The sequence below is a fragment of the Bubalus kerabau genome, chromosome 3 (genome assembly GCF_029407905.1).
Source record: "Bubalus kerabau isolate K-KA32 ecotype Philippines breed swamp buffalo chromosome 3, PCC_UOA_SB_1v2, whole genome shotgun sequence".
Taxonomy (NCBI): Eukaryota; Metazoa; Chordata; class Mammalia; order Artiodactyla; family Bovidae; genus Bubalus; species Bubalus kerabau.
Window position 1 is genome coordinate 75,239,336 of NC_073626.1, and position 20,165 is coordinate 75,259,500.

Here is a 20,165-nt window from a genome sequence, read left to right on the forward strand (position 1 = left end):
AATTACAAGCATTCAAGCAAAAGCTTTATATACGGATTTCATAGTGCACTGTTCACAGCAGCCAAAAGGTGGAAACAACCAAATTGATGTTTGGATGAACAAACGATGGTGTTTGCATAAACTGATGATAAGATGTGGTATATCCATGTAATGGAATATTCAGCCATAGAAAGGAAGGAGGTACTGATAAGTGTTACAACATGAATGAACCTTGGAAACAGACTAAATGAAAGAAGCCAGACACAGTAAGGCTGCATATTATATGATTCTATTACATGAAATACTCAGAATAGGCAGATCCATAGAGACACGGAATTCCCTGGTGGTCCAGTAGTTAGGACTCTGGACTTTGACTGCTGAGAACCAAGCTTTGACCCCTGGTTGGAGAACTAAAACCCCACAAGCCTTGCAGTGCATCAAAAAACAGAAGTCCACAGAGACAAAGCAGATTGGTGGTTACTAAAGGCTAGTGGGAGAAGATTGGGAAGTGCCTGCTTAATGGTTGTGGTGATTCTTTTTGGGGTAATCAGTGTTCTGGTGATGGTTGTACAACACTGTAAATGTACCAAGTGCCACTGAATTATACACTTTAAAATGGTTGAAAGAATATGCATTTTACAACTTAAGAAGTACTGTATAATTAACATAAAGTCCAGATTGTAAAGTCATACCAAAGTTTTGAAGCCTTAGGGAAATACTTAGATTAACCAATCCTTTGTAACAAGTTCATTTTATTTTATTAACTTTTAAAGCCATAATTAATTTAAACTATTTGGCTGTGCCAGGTCTTATATGCAGCATGCAGGATCTTTAGTTATGGCATGCGAACTCTTAGTTGAGGTATGTAGGATCTAGGCCCTGAGCAGCAATCTAACCTGGGTCCTCTGCATTGGGAGCCCGGAGTCCACCACTGGACCACCAGCAAAGTCCCCAGTTCATTTTAAATAAGATCAACTTAAATCAGACAAACCAAAACCTACTCTTAGTGCTGGTTTGGTGGTTAAAGAGGCCTGAAACATTAATTATGGAACAGGTTTCTTAAAAGACATGCCCTTAGCTGAGGAAATCCCCTGAGAATGAAAAGGAAATTATGCTATGGCTGCTTGGCTTCTAAGTTTCTGTCTTAGAAAATAAGTATAACTTAGCAGTGTAACCACAGGCAATTTTATCTTACTTAAAATAACAAGTTTCCAACACTGGAATATACCTTTAACAGCAGAAATGTTTATTGTACAACATTTTTGCAGCAAGTGCTACCAGCCTTACTAGCAAATATTAATGGTGTTTGCTTTTCACTAACTTCTTAGTTTCTGAACAGAGGCCCATAAAGATGTTTTCACATCAAAGACCAAAAGAGTTTTCCATGTTGATAAGAGTTTGGCCTGTTTAAATACTCCAAGAGACCCCACCACCCAAGAGTGGTAGAAGAATGTTGTTCCTAATGGTATTTCAGATTTCCATGTGTACCTGTTTAGTGACACGTTGTTACCTTTCCTCATTGCAAAAATGTGGTATTTTTGATGCCTTTGGGATTAACCTCAAATGCAGATTTGAATATAAAGTGTAACTAAAGAGAATCTTGTCATCTAGCCACAAACACTAGACACTCAGGGAAATACCTGAAACAAAGTAGAATGGTGAGTTGCAGAAAATGGCAGAAAGTACTACGATGTTCACAAGGGGTAGGAAGAGTTTTCTAGTGATGGAATTACATGAAGAAGAGTTATTTTTCTACAAATTAATACAAAACCTTGAACTGGTGGAATGAAGAAAGCCCAGATTAGGAGGATATCTTAGCCAGTGAATAGCATGAGGTAAAGTTCATCAGAAACAACTGCCAGGGTAGGGAAATAGTATAAGATAAGGCTACAAAGGTAAACTGAGGCCAAATTATGTAATCTGGCAGATGGAATTCATTTGACCACAGCCAGCTATTGAAGGTCTAGATCTGCTTAAAGTTTAATACAAGAACAGTGTGTAGGATGGACTGGAGCCAGTTATGGTCAAGATTGAAGCATACTCTTAAAGACTTATGAGCTCGAAAAGGGGAGATGTATATGATATGCAGTGTACGTGAATAAAAGAAGTGCAGAGCAGGAGTAAGGACAGTGACCACAGACTCAAAAAGACCTGGGAATACCTTAAGTTTACACATCAGGCTGATTGATCCTTGGCCCAAGAGCGCACAACAATCAAACAATTAAATCTTATAGAAGGAAGATAATCTGATTTCCAGATTAGATCACTCGCTCAGTCGTGTCCGACTCTTTGCGACCCCATGAATCGCAGCACGGCAGGCCTCCCTGTCCATAACCAACTCCCGGAGTTCACTCAGACTCACATCCATCGAGTCAGTGATGCCATCCAGCCATCTCATCCTCTGTCGTCCCCTTCTCCTCCTGCCCCCAATCCCTCCCAGCATCAGAGTCTTTTCCAGTGAGTCAACTCTTCGCATGAGGTGGCCAAAGTACTGGAGTTTCAGCTTTAGCATCATTCCTTCCAAAGAAATCCCAGGGCTGATCTCCTTCAGAATGGACTTGTTGGATCTCTTTGCAGTCCAAGGGACTCTCAAGAGTCTTCTCCAACACCACAGTTCAAAAGCATCCATTCTTCAGCGCTTAGCCTTCTTCACAGTCCAACTCTCACATCCATACATGACCACAGGAAAAACCATAGCCTTGACTAGACGGACCTTTGTTGGCAAAGTAATATCTCTGCTTTTGAATATGCTATGTAGGTTGGTCATAACTTTCCTTCCAAGGAGTAAGCGTCTTTTAATTTCATGGCTGCACTCACCATCTGCAGTGATTTTGGAGCCCAAAAAAGTAACGTCTGACACTGTTTCCACTGTTTCCCCATCTATTTGTCATGAAGTGATGGGACCGGATGCCATGATCTTCGTTTTCTGAATGTTGAGCTTTAAGCCAACTTTTTCACTCTCCACTTTCACCTTCATCAAGAGGCTTTTGAGTTCCTCTTCACTTTCTGCCATAAGGGTGGTGTCATCTGCATATCTGAGGTTATTGATATTTCTCCCAGCAATCTTGATTCCAGCTTGTGTTTCTTCCAGTCCAGCATTTCTCATGATGTACTCTGCATATAAGTTAAATAAGCAGGGTGACAATATACAGCCTAGACGTACTCCCTTTCCTATTTGGAACCAGTCTGTTGTTCCATGTCCAGGTCCAACTGTTACTTCCTGACCTGCATACAGATTTCTCAAGAGGCAGGTCAGGTGGTCTGGTATTCCCATCTCTTTCAGAATCTTCCACAGTTAATTGTGATCCACACAGTCAAAGGCTTTGGCATAGTTGATAAAGCAGAAATAGATGTTTTTCTGGAACTCGCTTGCTTTTTCCATGATCCAGCGCATGTTGGCAATTTGATCTCTGGTTCCTCTGCCTTTCCTAAAACCAGCTTGGACATCAGGAAGTTCACAGTTCACATATTGCTGAAGCCTGGCTTGGAGAGTTTTGAGCATTACTTTACTAGTGTGTGAGATGAGTGCAATTGTGCAGTAGTTTGAGCATTCTTGGGTATTGCCTTTCTTTGGGATTGGAATGAAAACTGACCTTTTCCAGTCCTGTGGCCACTGCTGAGTTTTCCAAACTTGCTGGCATATTGAGTGCAGCACTTTCACAGCATCATCTTTCAGGATTTCAAATAGCTCAACTGGAATTCCATTACCTCCACTAGCTTTGTTCATAGTGATGCTTTCTAAGGCCCACTTGACTTCACATTCCAGGAAATCTGGCTCTAGGTCAGTGATCACACCATCATGATTATCTGGGTTGTGAAGATCTTTTTTGTACAGTTCTTCTGTATATTCTTGCCACCTCTTCTTAATGTCTTCTGCTTCTGCTAGGTCCATACCATTTCTGTCCTTTATCGAGCCCATATTTGCATGAAATGTTCCCTTGGTATCTCTAATTTTCTTGAAGAGATCTCTAGTCTTTCCCATTCTGTTGCTTTCCTTGAAATGCAAATAACCCACTAGAATAGTTACATCAAAAAATTACATAGTTGACATGACAGGGAGACAATGGAATCCTTATGCACAGTAAGTAGAAATGTAAAATAGTATGGCTGCTGTAAAAATAGTATGATGTTCCTCAAAAAAAAAAAAAAAAATGAGAGTAGTCAAAATCATGGAGACAAAAAGAATCATGGTTGTTAGGGGCTGAGGTGGGGGAAGTTGCGGGGGTGGCTATACATTAATGGGTATAGAGTTTTAATTTTACCAGATGGAAAGAGTTATGGAGATGGATGGTGGTGATGCTTGCACAATACTATGAATGTATTTAATGACTGAAATGTATACTTAAAATGGTTAAGATGGTAAATTTTATGTGTATTTTATCAAAAACTTTTGAAAGGGAGGGATTAAGGGCCTAGAGATTTCAATAAGGTTGAAGATCCTTTCAATGTTTAGACAAATTCTTCAAATTTCAGTGTTCAAGATCTCAGAAGTAAGGTATGATCCAAGGAATGATGACATTTTGTGGGTAAGTTGCTGAACAGCTAAAGTTGGGTAGAAATTAATGTTATTGAAGTTAAGCTTAAGGAAGAATTGTAGAAAAATGGGAAATAACATTTAAGAATCAAACTATCTCATGCTTCTAGTAAGTTTAAAATTCTGTTTGATTATTTTAGCTAATATGGTTTTGTTTGCTTGATAAGTAAAGAAAAGTTTGTTTTATTGCAGTACTATCCTCTGCAAAACCTAGAGAAACTCCCCAGGTCAGTAGGTGCCCAATATGCTACTGGAGATCAGTGGAGAAATAACTCCAGAAAGAATGAAGGGATGGAGCCAAAGCAAAAAGAATACCCAGCTGTGAATGTGACTGGGATAGAAGCAAGGTCCGATGCTGTGAAGAGCAATATTGCATAGGAACCTGGAATGTCAGGTCCATGAATCAAGGCAAATTGGAAGTGGTCAAACAGGAGATGGCAAGAGTGAATGTGGACATTCTAGGAATCAGCGAACTGAAATGGACTGGAATGGGTGAATTTAACTCAGATGACCATTATATCTACTACTGTGGGCAGGAATCCCTCAGAAGAAATGGAGTAGCCATCATGGTCAACAAAAGAGTCCGAAATGCAGTACTTGGATGCAATCTCAAAAATGACAGAATGATCTCTGTTCGTTTCCAAGGCAAACCATTCAATATCACAGTAATCCAAGTCTATGCCCCAACCAGTAATGCTGAAGAAGCTGAAGTTGAACGGGTCTATGAAGACCTACAAGACCTATTAGAACTAACACCCAAAAAAGATGTCTTTTTCATTATAGGGGACTGGAATGCAAAAGTAGGAAGTCAAGAAACATCTGGAGTAACAGGCAAATTTGGCCTTGGAATACAGAATGAAGCAGGGCAAAGACTAATAGAGTTTTGCCAAGAAAATGCACTGGTCATAACAAACACCCTCTTTCAACAACACAAGAGAAGACTCTATACATGCACATCACCAGATGGTCAACACCAAAATCATATTGATTATATTCTTTGCAGCCAAAGATGGAGACGCTCTATATAGTCAGCAAAAACAAGACCAGGAGCTGACTGTGGCTCAGACCATGAACTCCTTATTGCCAAATTCAGACTTAAATTGAAGAAAGTAGGAAAAACCACTAGACCATTCAGGTATGACCTAAATCAAATCCCTTATGATTATACAGTGGAAGTGAGAAATAGATTTAAGGGCCTAGATCTGATAGATAGAGTGCCTGATAAGCCATGGAATGAGGTTCGTGACATTGTACAGGAGACAGGGATCAAGACCATCCCCATGGAAAAGAAATGCAAAAAAGCAAAATGGCTATCTGAGGAGACCTTACAAATAGCTGTGAAAAGAAGAGAAGTGAAAAGCAAAGGAGAAAAGGAAAGATATAAACATCTGAATACAGAGTTCCAAAGAATAGCAAGAAGAGATAAGAAAGTCTTCTTCAGTGATCAATGCAAAGAAATAGAGGAAAACAACAGAATGGGAAAGACTAGAGGTCTCTTCAAGAAAATCAGAGATATCAAAGGAACATTTCATGCAAAGATGGGCTTGATAAAGGACAGAAATGGTATGGACCTAACAGAAGCAGAAGATATTAAGAAGAGATGGCAAGAATACACAGAAGAACTGTACAAAAAAGATCTTCATGACCCAGATAATCACGATGGTGTGATCACTGACCTAGAGCCAGACATCCTGGAATGTGAAGTCAAGTGGGCCTTAGAAAGCATCACTATGAACAAAGCTAGTGGAGGTGATAGAATTCCAGTTGAGCTATTCCAAATCCTGAAATATGATGCTCTGAAAGTGCTGCACTCAATATGCCAGCAAATTTGGAAAACCCAGCAGTGGCCACAGGACTGGAAAAGGTCAGTTTTCATTCCAATCCCAAAGAAAGGCAATACCCAAGAATGCTCAAACTACTGCACAATTGCACTCATCTCACACGCTAGTAAAGTAATGCTTAAAATTCTCCAAGCCAGGCTTCAGCAATACATAAACTGTGAACTTCCTGATGTTCAAGCTGGTTTTAGGAAAGGCAGAGGAACCAGAGATCAAATTGCCAACATGCTCTGGATCATGGAAAAAGCAAGAGAGTTCCAGAAAAATATCTATTTCTGCTTTATCGACTATGCCAAAGCCTTTGACTGTGTGGATCACAATAAACTGTGGAATATTCTGAAAGAGATGGGAATACCAGACCACCTGATCTGCCTCTTGAGAAATTTGTATGCAGGCCAGGAAGCAACAGTTAGAACTGGACATGGAACAACAGACTGGTTCAAATAGGAAAAGGAGTACATCAAAGCTGTATATTGTCACCCTGCTTATTTAATTTATATGCTGAGTACATCATGAGAAATGCTGGACTGGAAGAAACACAAGCTGGAATCAAGATTGCTGGGAGAAATATCAATAACCTCAGATATGCAGATGACACCACCCTTATGGCAGAAAGTGAAGAGGAACTCAAAAGCCTTTTGATGAAGGTGAAAGTGGAGAGTGAAAAAGTTGGCTTAAAGCTCAACATTCAGAAAACGAAGATCATGGCATCCGGTCCCATCACTTCATGACAAATAGATGGGGAAACAGTGGAAACAGTGTCAGACTTTATTTTTCTGGGCTCCAAAATCACTGCAGATGGTGAGTGCAGCCATGAAATTAAAAGACGCTTACTCCTTGGAAGGAAAGTTATGACCAACCTACATAGCATATTCAAAAGCAGAGATATTACTTTGCCAACAAAGGTCCGTCTAGTCAAGGCTATGGTTTTTCCTGTGGTCATGTATGGATGTGAGAGCTGGACTGTGAAGAAGGCTGAGCGCAGAAGAATTGATGCTTTTGAACTGTGGTGTTGGAGAAGACTCTTGAGAGTCCCTCAACCAGTCCATTCTGAAGGACATCAGCCCTGGGATTTCTTTGGAAGGAATGATGCTAAAGCTGAAACTCCAGTACTTTGGCCACCTCATGTGAAAAGTTGACTCATTGGAAAAGACTCTGATGCTGGGAGGGATTGGGGGCAAGAGGAAAAGGGGACGACAGAGAATGAGATGGCTGGATGGCATCACTGACTCAATGGACATGAGTCTGAGTGAACTCCGGGAGTTGGTGATGGACAGGGAGGCCTGGCGTGCTGCGATTCATGGCGTCGCAAAGAGTCGGACATGACTGAGCGACTGATCTGATCTGATCTGACACATGAAATAATGAATGAGTTGCTGAATTTCTGTACAGGCTGATAATATATAAATTTCATAATTTCATGGTATTGATAATACTATGAACTTCAGAGACAGTCTATCACTACTTGCCCAATTATTAGGGGCAAAAAAAATTTTTTTTTCAGATCTAATACCATTCTCCTCTGCCTCAACAAATAGCAATATTATGCCTTAGCTTGCTTTGATAGTTAACAAGTAGTAGTGAAAATCTGTTATAGTATAGGATTTATTCATTGGAAGGACTGATGCTGAAACTGAAACTCCAATACTTTGGCTACCTGATGTGAAGAATTGACTCATTGGAAAAGACCCTGATGCTGGGAAAGATTGAAGGCGGGAGGAGAAGGGGACGACAGAGAATGAGATGGTTGGATGGCATCACCGATGTGATGGACATGAGTTTGAGGAGGCTCCAAGAGTTGGTGATGGACAGGGAAGTCTGGCGTGCTGTAGTCCATGGGATCACAGAGTCAGACATGACTGAGCAACTGAACTGAATAGGATTTATAAGAAACCATAGCATCTTAATAGTTTTTTTTTTTAAGTATTTAGAATGAGTTTGTTTATACTTCTCTGTCTCCTCCACTTGTCCCCATCCTGCACTTCCCTCACACACAGAAGCTCACTTGTGCATAGTCCTACAGGTTTTCTGGTGATATGTATATCATAATTTACTTGAACATTGCTACTCAAAGTGATGTCCATGGATCAGCACCATTAGTATCTGGGAGCTTGTTAGAACTATAGGTTCTGGAGCCTCACAGCAGATCTTTTGAGTCAGAATCTGAATTTTAACAAGGAACCCAGATTATATATTAATACATTAAACTCAAAGCTTACAGTGCTTCTCAAAGAAGCACTACCAGAATACTACAATTGCCAGCATGCCACAACTCAGACTCCTTTATCTTTCAAAAAGCTGTCAACTCACTCGTTGGGAGACTTATTTTCTCCTCCCTATTGCAGTGTACCCGGAGAAGGCAATGGCACCCCACTCCAGTACTCTTGCCTGGAAAATCCCATGGACGGAGGGCCTGGTGGGCTGTAGTCCATGGGGTCGGGAAGAGTCGGACACGGCTGAGCAACTTCACTTTCACTTTTCACTTTCGTGCATTGGAGAAGGAAATGGCAACCCACTCCAGTGTTCTTGCCTGGAGAATCCCAGGGTCGGGGGAGCCTCGTGGGCTGCCGTCTTTGGGGTCGCACAGAGTCAGACACGACTGAAGTGACTTAGCAGCAGCATTGCAATGTACCACTTGTAGTGATACATTATGCAGTGATACACTGCAGTGATTCTTAAAGTGTGGTCTGAGAATTCTGAGAGCCCCAAGAGCTCTTCAGGGAGTTCATGAGGTCCTCTCTTCCATATACTTAACTCCGTGAGGCTAGATTTTCATCATATGCTTCAACTGCAAATCAAGTGCAGAAGAAGATACAATAATGCAACTATCTTCTCTTAAGCATGACATAATAATTTGCGAAAATGAAAACAATTTTATTCCTTTTGTTTTGGAAAATATAATTATTTTTCCCCAAAATGTTACTTAGGTTAACATGTGGTTATGAGGTACAGGGTCCCAAAGTCAGGAAGTTGAGAACCACTGGTCTAATTTGTCAGAGAGAAAACAGGCTTCAATACACATCTCAAAAATCTATAGAAATGTCAATTTTGTAAATTGAGAGTAACCTGTCTCCCTAGGTCATATCCTTTTAGCTATCAATCTCTTTATAACCTCGAAAAATTGGCATTGGTTCTTGGCAAGAATCTATACTTCTTTCTCCCAAATGATGTAAGTAATCTGTCTCTTAGATATTTTGTAATTTAGAGCTTCTTTCTCAACAATAATGAAGGGGAGAACTGACCTAAGATCAACAGGGACTCGTAAATCCAAGAGCTCCTGATTGTTCTGCCTATTAGCGTTAGCTATCATCCTGCAGCAGATCTTGGTAGAGACTCCTAAAAGGACTCATGGTTGTTGTCAGTGGCTGCTTTTGAACAAAAAGCATTTAGTCAGCAATTCCCATCCATGGAAATTCCAGGATCTGCTCCTCTTATAAAAAAGTCACAGGAAAAAAAAAAGTCACAGGATTTGCGCCCTCAAATAGCTGCATAGGTTGGCTGAGTCTCTCGGATGCTGGACAGCTCAGTATTATTCCCTCAAGACTTGTATCTAAAGGACAGTTTAAAGCATTTATCTACTTCTCTAGAGAGGTCTAAACTATCTGTAGTTCTCAAGTCCTGTAAAGTTGTATAAAAGGAGTAAGCTTATCATACTGCATGTTATCACACTCCTGCTTTATTTTCTCCACAGCACTTACCACTGAGTTATCTTACTATTTATATATGTACTGTGTTGCCCCTCCTCCCACCATGAGGATCTGCTTAGAGGACTTTGCCTTGTTTATTGTTGTGGTCTTAGGGCCAGGAACAGTGCCTAACATATTGAGCATGTTTTATGTTCTGTAAATATTGACACTTGATGAAAAATAGACAAAGCATTTGGTTGACAGTTAACCTGAGAGACTGTGTCCAAGGTAAGAAGGTAACTGGAAAGAGCTAGGTATTAGCTAGGGCCCAGGAGAGTCCATATGACTAGACCTACCTTGGTTTCTGATAAATAAGGAACTCATGGTTTTGGTCTTACTTGGGCCTCAGGTTGATAAGTAGTCTAGATATGGGGAGCCAGGAAGGGTAGACACAAAGGACAGATAAAAGTCTTCATTCTGGGAGTAGTTCTATCTACTTTTACTGGTAATTTAATAGTGTGTGGAAAGCAGACCATAATGATGACAAACCCTCTTTGTAGAGAGTGGGATGAGAGAGATAAGAGAAGTCATTGAGATGAAGGACGAAATGAGGCCTTAAATTCCATTCTCTTTCTTTGGGCTGGTGTCACTGAAGCTGGCATAAGCTAATTAGTGTAATTTGAAGATAAATACAGCTCCACAATGCCACACACAATGATAAATTCTTTTGAGAACCAAAGATTGGGGGTGGGAGGTGTGTAGTGGTCTTCCTTGCACTTGAAATGTTCAGAATGGAAATTTCCATGGTGAGAACAAGTGCTAAGAGATAACTATATCATAGGGCATGGCTGGCAGTGTACAAGAAAACTCTGGCAGTGTACAAGAGAGAGAATCTGCTACGAGATAGAAGCTACCCCCAAAATCAACTGAAGTGTCTTAGGCTATGCAGTCCTCATCTTTCAGATATCAGGTGGGTGCGTAAGTATTCTGCTTCACACCACACAGACACACATAAACACACCCTTCCTGATTCCACAGGCAAATCTAAACCACTGTACTGAGTTGCACCTTGAGGATACCTGTGAAAATGGAGACTCTTTCACCTAGTCCAAGGCAGACATAAGGGATGCCCTGGACTATGCTATGTTTTGTTTAGTTACAAACAGAAACTACATCTTATAAATCTTCCCATTTTACTCTTTATAGATAGATATTTATCTATCTGTATATATAGTAGGGTTTTAGTAGCATTCTTATGAGCAATAACATTTTTGGATTAATAATCACATAAATACTTATAAATAAGATGGAAACATAACATTCTGTGGCATTGGGAAAGTTTTGAGAGCATTTAGAGGCCACCGTTTTTTCTTGTGTTTATTTAGTAACGGACACTTTTCAACAGAAAGGCGTTTTCTTCAAATAGTCTCTCCTTGTATCGAATGAATACCAGTTTTATTCAGAAGTCATGCTAGTTTCTTAAAGGTGATTCACCAGGTCCTCACTAATTTTCCTAGGAGTAAGTTAGATAGATACATATGAGGAACAATAAGACAGGCAAAGAAGCAGTCCAGAAGTTTCCTGCCCTTGTAAAAAAAAACTTGCAAAGAACTTTAGAGCTCTCAGGGATATTGAGAAACGAGAAAGTGAGAAAAATTTTATGAGACTATGCATAAATAGTGAGCTTACAAGTTCACAGGATCAGAACTGAAAATACTGACTGCATTTTGTACACACCTAATGTTTTCTCCATTGCAGAAAAGCTATAGTGAAGGAACTGTTGTGGAACTAGATGTAGATAAAGTGAGCTACTTTGCTATGCTAAACTGCTACATGTATATGTAACAGATTTGCATTCATTACACCCGTTTTTCCCTCTGACCTCCTTCATTTTTAAAAAAGTTACTAATTTTTTGGCTGCATGGTATGTGGGATCTTAGTTCCCCAACCAGGAACTGAACCCAAATTCCCTGCATTAGAAGCATGGAGTCTTAACCACTAGACAGCCAGGGAAGTCCTCCTCTGACCTCCTTTATGTTTTTTCAGTTTTGATATATTTTCTCTTTAGAAAATTAGCAAAATGTATCCTCACAACAGATCAGGGTACCATCTGTATTACTAATGATTCTTCTCTTGTCTAAAAGGACTTCCAAAGACTTTTTTAAAAAATATGTTTTAACCCATTTAGATAATTATCAACTTGGCAAAGTCCTGGAGGAGGAGGGATGAAGAGGAGAAATTTAAAACCAAACCTACTGCCAACTGAAAATGAATCAAAACTAGAGAAAAGGATTTCAAATTTTTGACATAAGTGAATGGAAAATGTTTTTTAAATTCATCTAATTTGAAATGCTGTAACATTTATAACTCACTTATAAATGAGTGACATGTGACAGTATACAGGGTATACTGATTGACATGAGTGACATGTGGCAGTATTCAGTAAGCAGGGTGACAGTATATAGCCTTGTACTCCTTTCCCAATTTTGAACCAGTCCATTGTTCTATGTCCGTTCTGACTGCCTCTTGACCTGCATACAGGTTTCTCAGGAGGCACACAAGGTGGTCTGGTATTCTCTTTAAGAATTTTCTATAGTTTGCTGTGATCCACTCAGTCGATTTAGGATTTGAAATAGCTCAGCTGGAATTCCATCACCTCCACTAGCTTTGTTCCTAGTGATGTGTCCTAAGGCCCACTTGACTTCACACTCCAGGATGTCTGGGTCTAGGTGACTGATCAAACACACCATTGTGGTTATCCAGGTCATTAAGATCTTGTTTTAGTTCTTCTGTGTATTCCTGACACCTCTTCCTAATCTCTTCTGCTTCTGTTAGGTCCATTACTGTTTATGTCCTTTATTGTGCCCATCTTTGCATGAAATGTTCCCTTGGTATTTCTGATTTTCTTGAAGAGATTTCTAGTCTTTCCCATTTTATTGTTTTCCTCTATTTCTTTGAATTGTTCACTTCAGTTCAGTTCAGTCGCTCAGTCGTGTCCGACTTTGCGACCCCATGAATCGCAGCACGCCAGGCCTCCCTGTCCATCACCAACTCCCGGAGTTCACTCAGACTCATGTCCATTGAGTCAGTGATGCCATCCAGCCATCTCATCCTATGTTGTCCCCTTCTCCTCCTGCCCCCAATCCCTCCCAGCATCAGAGTCTTTTCCAATGAGTCAACTCTTCGCATGAGGTGGCCAAAGTACTGGAGTTTCAGCTTTAGCATCATTCCTTCCAAAGAAATCCCAGGGCTGATGTCCTTCAGAATGGACTGGTTGAGGGACTCTCAAGAGTCTTCTCCAACACCACAGTTCAAAAGCATCAATTCTTCGGCACTCAGCCTTCTTCACAGTCCAACTCTCACATCCATACATGACCACAGGAAAAACCATAGCCTTGACTAGATGGACCTTTGTTGACAAAGGAATGTCTCTGCTTTTGAATATGCTATGTAGGTTGGTCATAACTTTCCTTCCAAGGAGTAAGCGTCTTTTAATTTCATGGCTGCACTCACCATCTGCAGTGATTTTGGAGCCCAAAAAAGTAAAGTCTGACACTGTTTCCACTGTTTCCCCATCTATTTCCCATGAAGTGATGGGACTGGATGCCATGATCTTCGTTTTCTGAATGTTGAGCTTTAAGCCAACTGTTTCACTCTCCACTTTCACTTTCATCAAGAGGCTTTTGAGTTCCTCTTCACTTTCTGCCATAAGGGTGGTGTCATCTGCATATCTGAGGTTACTGACATTTCTCCTGGCAATCTTGATTCCAGCTTGTGTTTCTTCCAGTCCAGCGTTTCTCATGATGTACTCAGCATATAAGTTAAATAAGCGGGCTGACAATATATACAGCCTTGACGTACTCCTTTTCCTATTTGGAACCAGTCTGTTGTTCCATGTCCAGTTCTAACTGTTGCTTCCTGACCTGCATACAAATTTCTCAAGAGGCAGATCAGGTGGTCTGGTATTCCCATCTCTTTCAGAATTTTCCACAGTTTATTGTGATCCACACAGTCAAAGGCTTTGGCATAGTCAATAAAGCAGAAATAGATGTTTTTCTGGAACTCTCTTGCTTTTACCATGATCCAGTGGATGTTGGCAATTTGATCTCTGGTTCCTCTGCCTTTTCTAAAACCAGCTTGAACATCAGGAAGTTCATGGTTCACATATTGCTGAAGCCTGGCTTGGAGAATTTTGAGCATTACTTTACTAGCATGTGAGATGAGTGCAATTGTGCGGTAGTTTGAGCATTCTTGGGCATTGCCTTTCTTTGGGATTGGAGTGAAAATTGACCTTTTCCAGTCCTGTGGCCTCACTTAGGAAGGCTTTATTATCTCCCTTTGCTAATCTTTGGAACTCTGCATTCAGATGGGTATATCTTTTTTTCCTTTGCCTTTCACTTCTTTGTTTTCTCAACTATTTGCAAGGCCTCCTCAGACAACCAGTTTGCCTTTTTGCATTCTTTTTCTTGGGGATGGTTTTGATCACTGCCTCCTGTACAATGTTACAAACCTCCATCCATATTTCTTCAGGTACTCTATCAGATCTAATCCCTGAGCTCCTGAGGTTTTAACAATCAATGTTACACTACACTAACAGTACTACAGGGTTACTAACATATAGGGATGGTACTTTCATTTTAATTTGAGACATAAACTGTGTCAATACTTTGGCTTCTTTCAGGTCTCTTGAGTAATGATATTAGTTTTAAAAGAGGGGTTTGTTGACTCACATACAGGCATACAGGCCGGAAACCTGCTAAATGCCAGATACCGTTACTGAACTGCAGTTCTTTAACTGTCAAATACATGCTCCACAATCTTCCAACAGTTTCTGTTTCACTTGAGTTTGGAGATGTTCGAGAGTACCGTTTATACTCATGAAAGTGAAAGTGTTGGTTGCTCAATTGTGCCTGACTCTTTGGGACCCCATGGACTAAAGCTTGCCAGGCTCCTCTGTCCATGGAATTCTCCAAGCAAGAATATTAAAGTGGGTTGCCATTCTCTTCTCCAGGGGATCTTCCCAACCCAGGGATTGAACCCATGTCTCTTATGTCTCCTGCATTAGCAGGCGAAGTTTTTATTGTCGAGCAAATATGTTTATATGTAAACTGAAATCACAAAATTGCTACAGACTAGAAATCATCACTTAATAAGCAGAAAAATAGGCACTGGAAAAAATGTGCTTTTAAAAAACTAATGCAGATTTTCGCAGGGGTCCCTATACTTTTCAACGGTGCCAGTGTGTATTTATTGAACAACCAATATCCCTACAGTTAACATTTGAAACATTTAAGTTGTAAAAAGAGTCACAGATTTCTAGTTTGTAGGAGTGTATTTGTGTCAACTGCGGCACAATAAATATGATCTCTTTTGTCCTTCATGTTAATCAAATATAACACCCCCCCCCCCCCCACACACACACAGTTTTTAAACAGGTACCTTCAAAGTTTGACAGATATTTTCTTGGTATTGCATCGACCTGTGAAGCAGTAGGATAGTAATGTGGAAAGAGCGCTATTTCTATGCCGTATTAGTGTCCTTTGGTTTTCTCTAAAGTGTTAACACGGAGTTGTTCATGTTCTAAAGATTTGAAATTATCTCTACTAAAATTGATGTATTTTTGCCTATAACTACTTAGTAAAGGAAAATTGATAAAATAGGATACACCATAATATGGAAGGTTTTCTCTTATAAAAAAGTCCCTGTTACTATTTTAAGTTAGGGAGATATAGTGTAAAGCACTGTATTTCCTTTTGGTAAGTTACTTTGAACATAATTATATGCTAACATCACGTACAGGGCGCTAAGAGCCGGAGCAATCAGTTTCAGCTACAGCATAGTAAAATTCGAAAAAATGCCATTCATAGTAAAGGCTTTCTCGTTTATTTTCAGAACTGACATCTTTCCCATTTCAGACATGTTGGGGGCTCGAGAGTTAATTTCCAGCACACTCCGCTTCTAAACCGAAGCTCTCCGTCTCAGGGTTCAGTTGTAGCCGGAAGGTGGGTTTTGGTGAGCGCCTCCCTACGCTTTACTCTCCTTTCTACCTAGGACCGGGAAGTGACAGCAACGGAAATACCAGGTTTCCGGAGCTGGGCTCAGAGGACTCCTGCTTTCTCTCCCGCCGCTCGCAGCCTTCCCAGAGTTCACCTTTCCTTCCTGCACACCATCAACCTCACGCGACCTCAACATCCACCTGCTCCAGCGCCCCACACTCACGCCCGCCTCCCAGCCGTCTGCCAATCACAGTCTTCAGTTGCTCGCGGGTTACAGAGATACAGCTCTTTTGACTCTCTGGTCCCGCCCCCTCCATAACTGCTTCCCGCCCTTCGAGTTCTTTATCCAATAATCAGCGCCCGAGTATCCCTTGGTTCCCGCCCCCCTTTCCCTGCCCTCCTGAAGTTCCACCCCCTTCCTTAAGCCTGACGGAACCACCTGACCCGGAGGCGCTCCGTCTGAAGGAAGGCTAGAAGGGGAGTGTGCGTGTAGGGGAGGGGCGCGAGAAGAAAGGAGGGATGCCGGGAGTGGGGCGGAGAGAAGGGTTGTCAGTCCGATCTCGCGAGAGAGGACGGAAGCCTGTGGGAGCCCGTGGCCTTTAAAGTGCGGTTCAGCCCTTTCCTCTAGGGGTAGTTTGTAAACACCGCGGAGCTTGGGTCTTCCCAACGACCGAAAAGAGCATGAACTAGTGAGCTGGAAAGGTGAGTAGTGATGAGGAGAGGGCCGCAGGACTGGAGACTGTAGGGATACGGAGAAAGAAGGCACTAACATGGCGACGTCGCTCACCATAGTCCCCACCCCCCGCTTCCCATCACCTCGGGCTCTCCTGCCTCTGTGCCTAGCCCTCGGGGCGGCTGTGGCTGCGCTGCCGCCTCTGCGGTCCGCGCGGCGTCGGCTTCAGGAGCCGGACTGGCCAGGCCGGACCGTTAGGTAACTGGCATTTGTTGTTCCGGCCCCTCCCCGCTCGCGCGCTTTCCTAACGTGGAGGAAAAAGGAATAACGGCGTCTCTTAGACCCCTCCCCCGATGTACCTTCCCCTTCTCTGGTCTGTTCGGAGGTACCGGGGGCACATGTCGGAGTCGCAGAGGGCGCAGGGAAACCCCCCTTCAGTTCTGGACTGGAACAGGAAGAGGGCCGGCTCTGGTCTCTGCACTCAGTGGTTGGGCACTGTATATGATGGTGGCGTGGGGAGGAACTGGAGGCGCGGTAGAAAATAGGGTCAGGGTCTCTGGCTGCGGTGGAAGCTGACGGAACAAATGGAATGGAGAACCTGGGACTTGGAAGTCTTGGCCTTTTCTGTCCTCTCTGCCCCTTCACACTCCCGCCACCCCCCACTTTTTCCCGATGGGGCGGGGCTGAGGTGCGGTGCAGATTGATTCTCGTATTTTCCCCCATTTTTTTTTTTTTTTTAACATTCCTGGGTAGACTAGAGAATCGTAGGGGTAAAACTTTTTTTTTTTTTTAATTGATGCTCTGGGGACCAGTACCGAGAGTGTGTGTATATGTGTGTGTATGTGTGTGTGTGTGTGGGGGGGGGGTTCTGTGTTCACTGGTTCAACTGACGCTAGAAGGAGGGAGAGAGCTAAAGAGATGGGGACTATTTTTGTGCCTTTATATCGTATAAAATTATCTTTGCCTTTGCTTAATGAAGAGTTTTAAAACTGGCCAGGCCAAGAGCAAAACTACTGTGAATATGATGGAGTAAAAGGGATTACTCCTGATGGACTTTAGGCTATTGACTAATACCTATTATTATGTGAAAGTAACAATTTCTAGGGAATTTTAAAATTTGGAGACAGTAACAGTAGATACACTTAATGTATAGATTTGAAATCAGAACAAAAACTGTTGCACTGAGCACATTTTTTGTCCTATCTGAAGAAATTTATAACCACTGTCAGTCTCTCTAGGCATTATCTTAAAGCCTGTATTTTTGGTCTTTTGTACCAAAACTATGAAGGTGAGAAACTTCTTAGAAAGTCATCCCTATATGGTTAGGTGCCCTAAAAGACAAATATAATAGCAATTATATTTTGTTATTTAATTGATTACACTGACTTGAAGAATCAACTAAAAACACTGTTCTCAAAACTGCAGGAACATCATTGTAAAGTATGTTAAAAAAAATAGAGATGCCTTTCTTCAGATCAAACAATTAAGGCCATCGATAATTGGATCCTAATCTCTGTAAAATAATCTGTAAGGGTAGTCCAGATTTACAGTGCTGTGTATGCTGCTTCCCCAAGACATGTTTAATCTTACTCTGAGAGGATGCTGCCGCCGTTAGGTTTTTAACTAAAATATAATATTGTAATTTAGAACATAAGTGCTTGTTTTTTAACTGTCATTAAGGACGGAGCTTTCAGGTGCTTTTGTGCTTAAGTTTTTAAGGTACATGGTACCTTCTGCAGATTTGATTGTATTTTCTAGAAGTTCTTTTTTTAAAACATCTTATTAGAATGTTTATTTCATATTTGGGGCACTATATTATCTATTAGATAATGTAATCCAGAAATTCCTACATTTACTTTACTTGGAATATTTGTTTTGTGTTTTAAAACTAAGATTAACAGCAAAAATGATTGTGTCAGCTCTTTCATAAATTGGAGTATTTGTATTTAGGATTTAGAAGCTATATGAATTTCGTTTTTAAAAATGATGTACTCTGCCTCAAATTTCTACTACCTATAATTAGTATTAACTTTCAATTAATCATCTACATTTTTTCTACTTAAATTTTTGTATTTTGGAAAAGTTGGGGTTTAATGACTTGTATATTCTCTGTTGGTAAATTGTTGTTAGATCATATTAAATCAAGTAAACAGTCCTACTGTACGTGCTGTTTCCACTCATTTTTGTTTTCAAGCTCTTCCTTCCATTATGAAATAAAGACTATAAGCTGGTACTTCTTTCTCTTTAATAGTCTTACTGTAATGTCCTCCAACAAGATAAAGTAGTTGAAGTCTCCCTATTTAAAACCAGATTTCCACCAGTCTCTCATTGAAAACCCAGTGAGTAGCAATAATTTGTTTTTTAAAATTAATACATAAAATGTTATTCTAGGCTCTAATTAAAATGTACTGTAAATAAAACAAATTAGCAGTTATAGTCAGAAGTTTAACTTACTATATTTCTGTTTATCTTATTCTCATACCTATTCCTTAAGACTAAGAACATACATAAAATTCCTCATGTTCTCTTAATGGAACTTAACGAGGAGGTAGTAATAGTATTCACCATTCATATCTAGGGGCCAATCCCACAAAACATCTTATTTCTGTTTCTTAAGGTTAAAAAGTTAGTGTAAGGTATAGTTTCAAAGAAATTTAAGGAAGTTTGTGGATTTTTAAGGCCAACAATAATTGGAATTATTTTACATATATATTGTAATTGTAAATACATATTATTACTTTCACTTAATTCTTTTTAACAAGCTTGAAACTGATACATCATTTACATTTTTATTTTTAGTGACGCTTTTTTTTCTCTTGGAATTTTGTTAATTGTAGTAATTAAAAACATTTTTTGCAACAAGAAGGGATGTAAATAAATGCTTTGGGGGCTAGGCCTATTCACCCATGTCTGCAGTCTGTCTTAACAAAGATAGTGATTCTCAGTCATTTTTTCTGTCACAATATTCAAGGAATAGAAAGCACTCCCAACAGCTGTTGTTGTTTAGTTGCTAAGTTGTGTCCAACTCTTTGCAACCCCATGGACTGCCAGGCTCCTCTGTCCTTGGGGTTTCCCAGGCAGGAATACTAGAGTGGGTTACCATTTCCTTTTCCAGGGGATCTTCCCAATACAGGGATCAAACTTGTCTCTCCTACTTGGCAGGCTGATTCTGTACCACTGAGCCACCTGAAAGCCCAGTCCCAACAGTAATAGTAGCTTATTATCGGAGAGATTCTCAAGATTGGTAGAGAAAGACAAGGAGAAGGCAATGGCACCCCACTCGAGTACTCTTGCCTGGAAAATCCCATGGACAGAGGAGCCTGGTAGGCTGCAGTCCATGGGGTCGCTAAGAGTCGGACATGACTGAGCGACTTCACTTTCACTTTTCACTTTCCTGCATTGGAGAAGGAAATGGCAACCCACTCCAGTGTTCTTGCCTGGAGAATCCCAGGGATGGAGGAGCCTAGTGGGCTACAGTCTATGGGGTCGCACAGAGTCAGACTCTACTGAAGCGACTTA

At 40.9% G+C, this 20,165-nt stretch overlaps 1 protein-coding gene across 2 annotated transcripts in view; it reads left to right on the forward strand.

The window, feature by feature from the left end:
• Positions 1–16,463: 16,463 nt before the first annotated feature.
• The window catches only part of ATF2 (activating transcription factor 2), an 84,581-nt gene continuing 80,879 nt past the window's right edge, over positions 16,464–20,165 (forward strand). Inside the window, exon 1 of one of the 2 annotated variants that reach the window (XM_055572167.1) lies at positions 16,464–16,675. The gene's annotated coding sequence lies outside the window, so the exon portion shown is untranslated. The remainder of the gene's footprint in view (positions 16,676–20,165) is intronic. The other variant, XM_055572166.1, reaches the window with a different exon arrangement.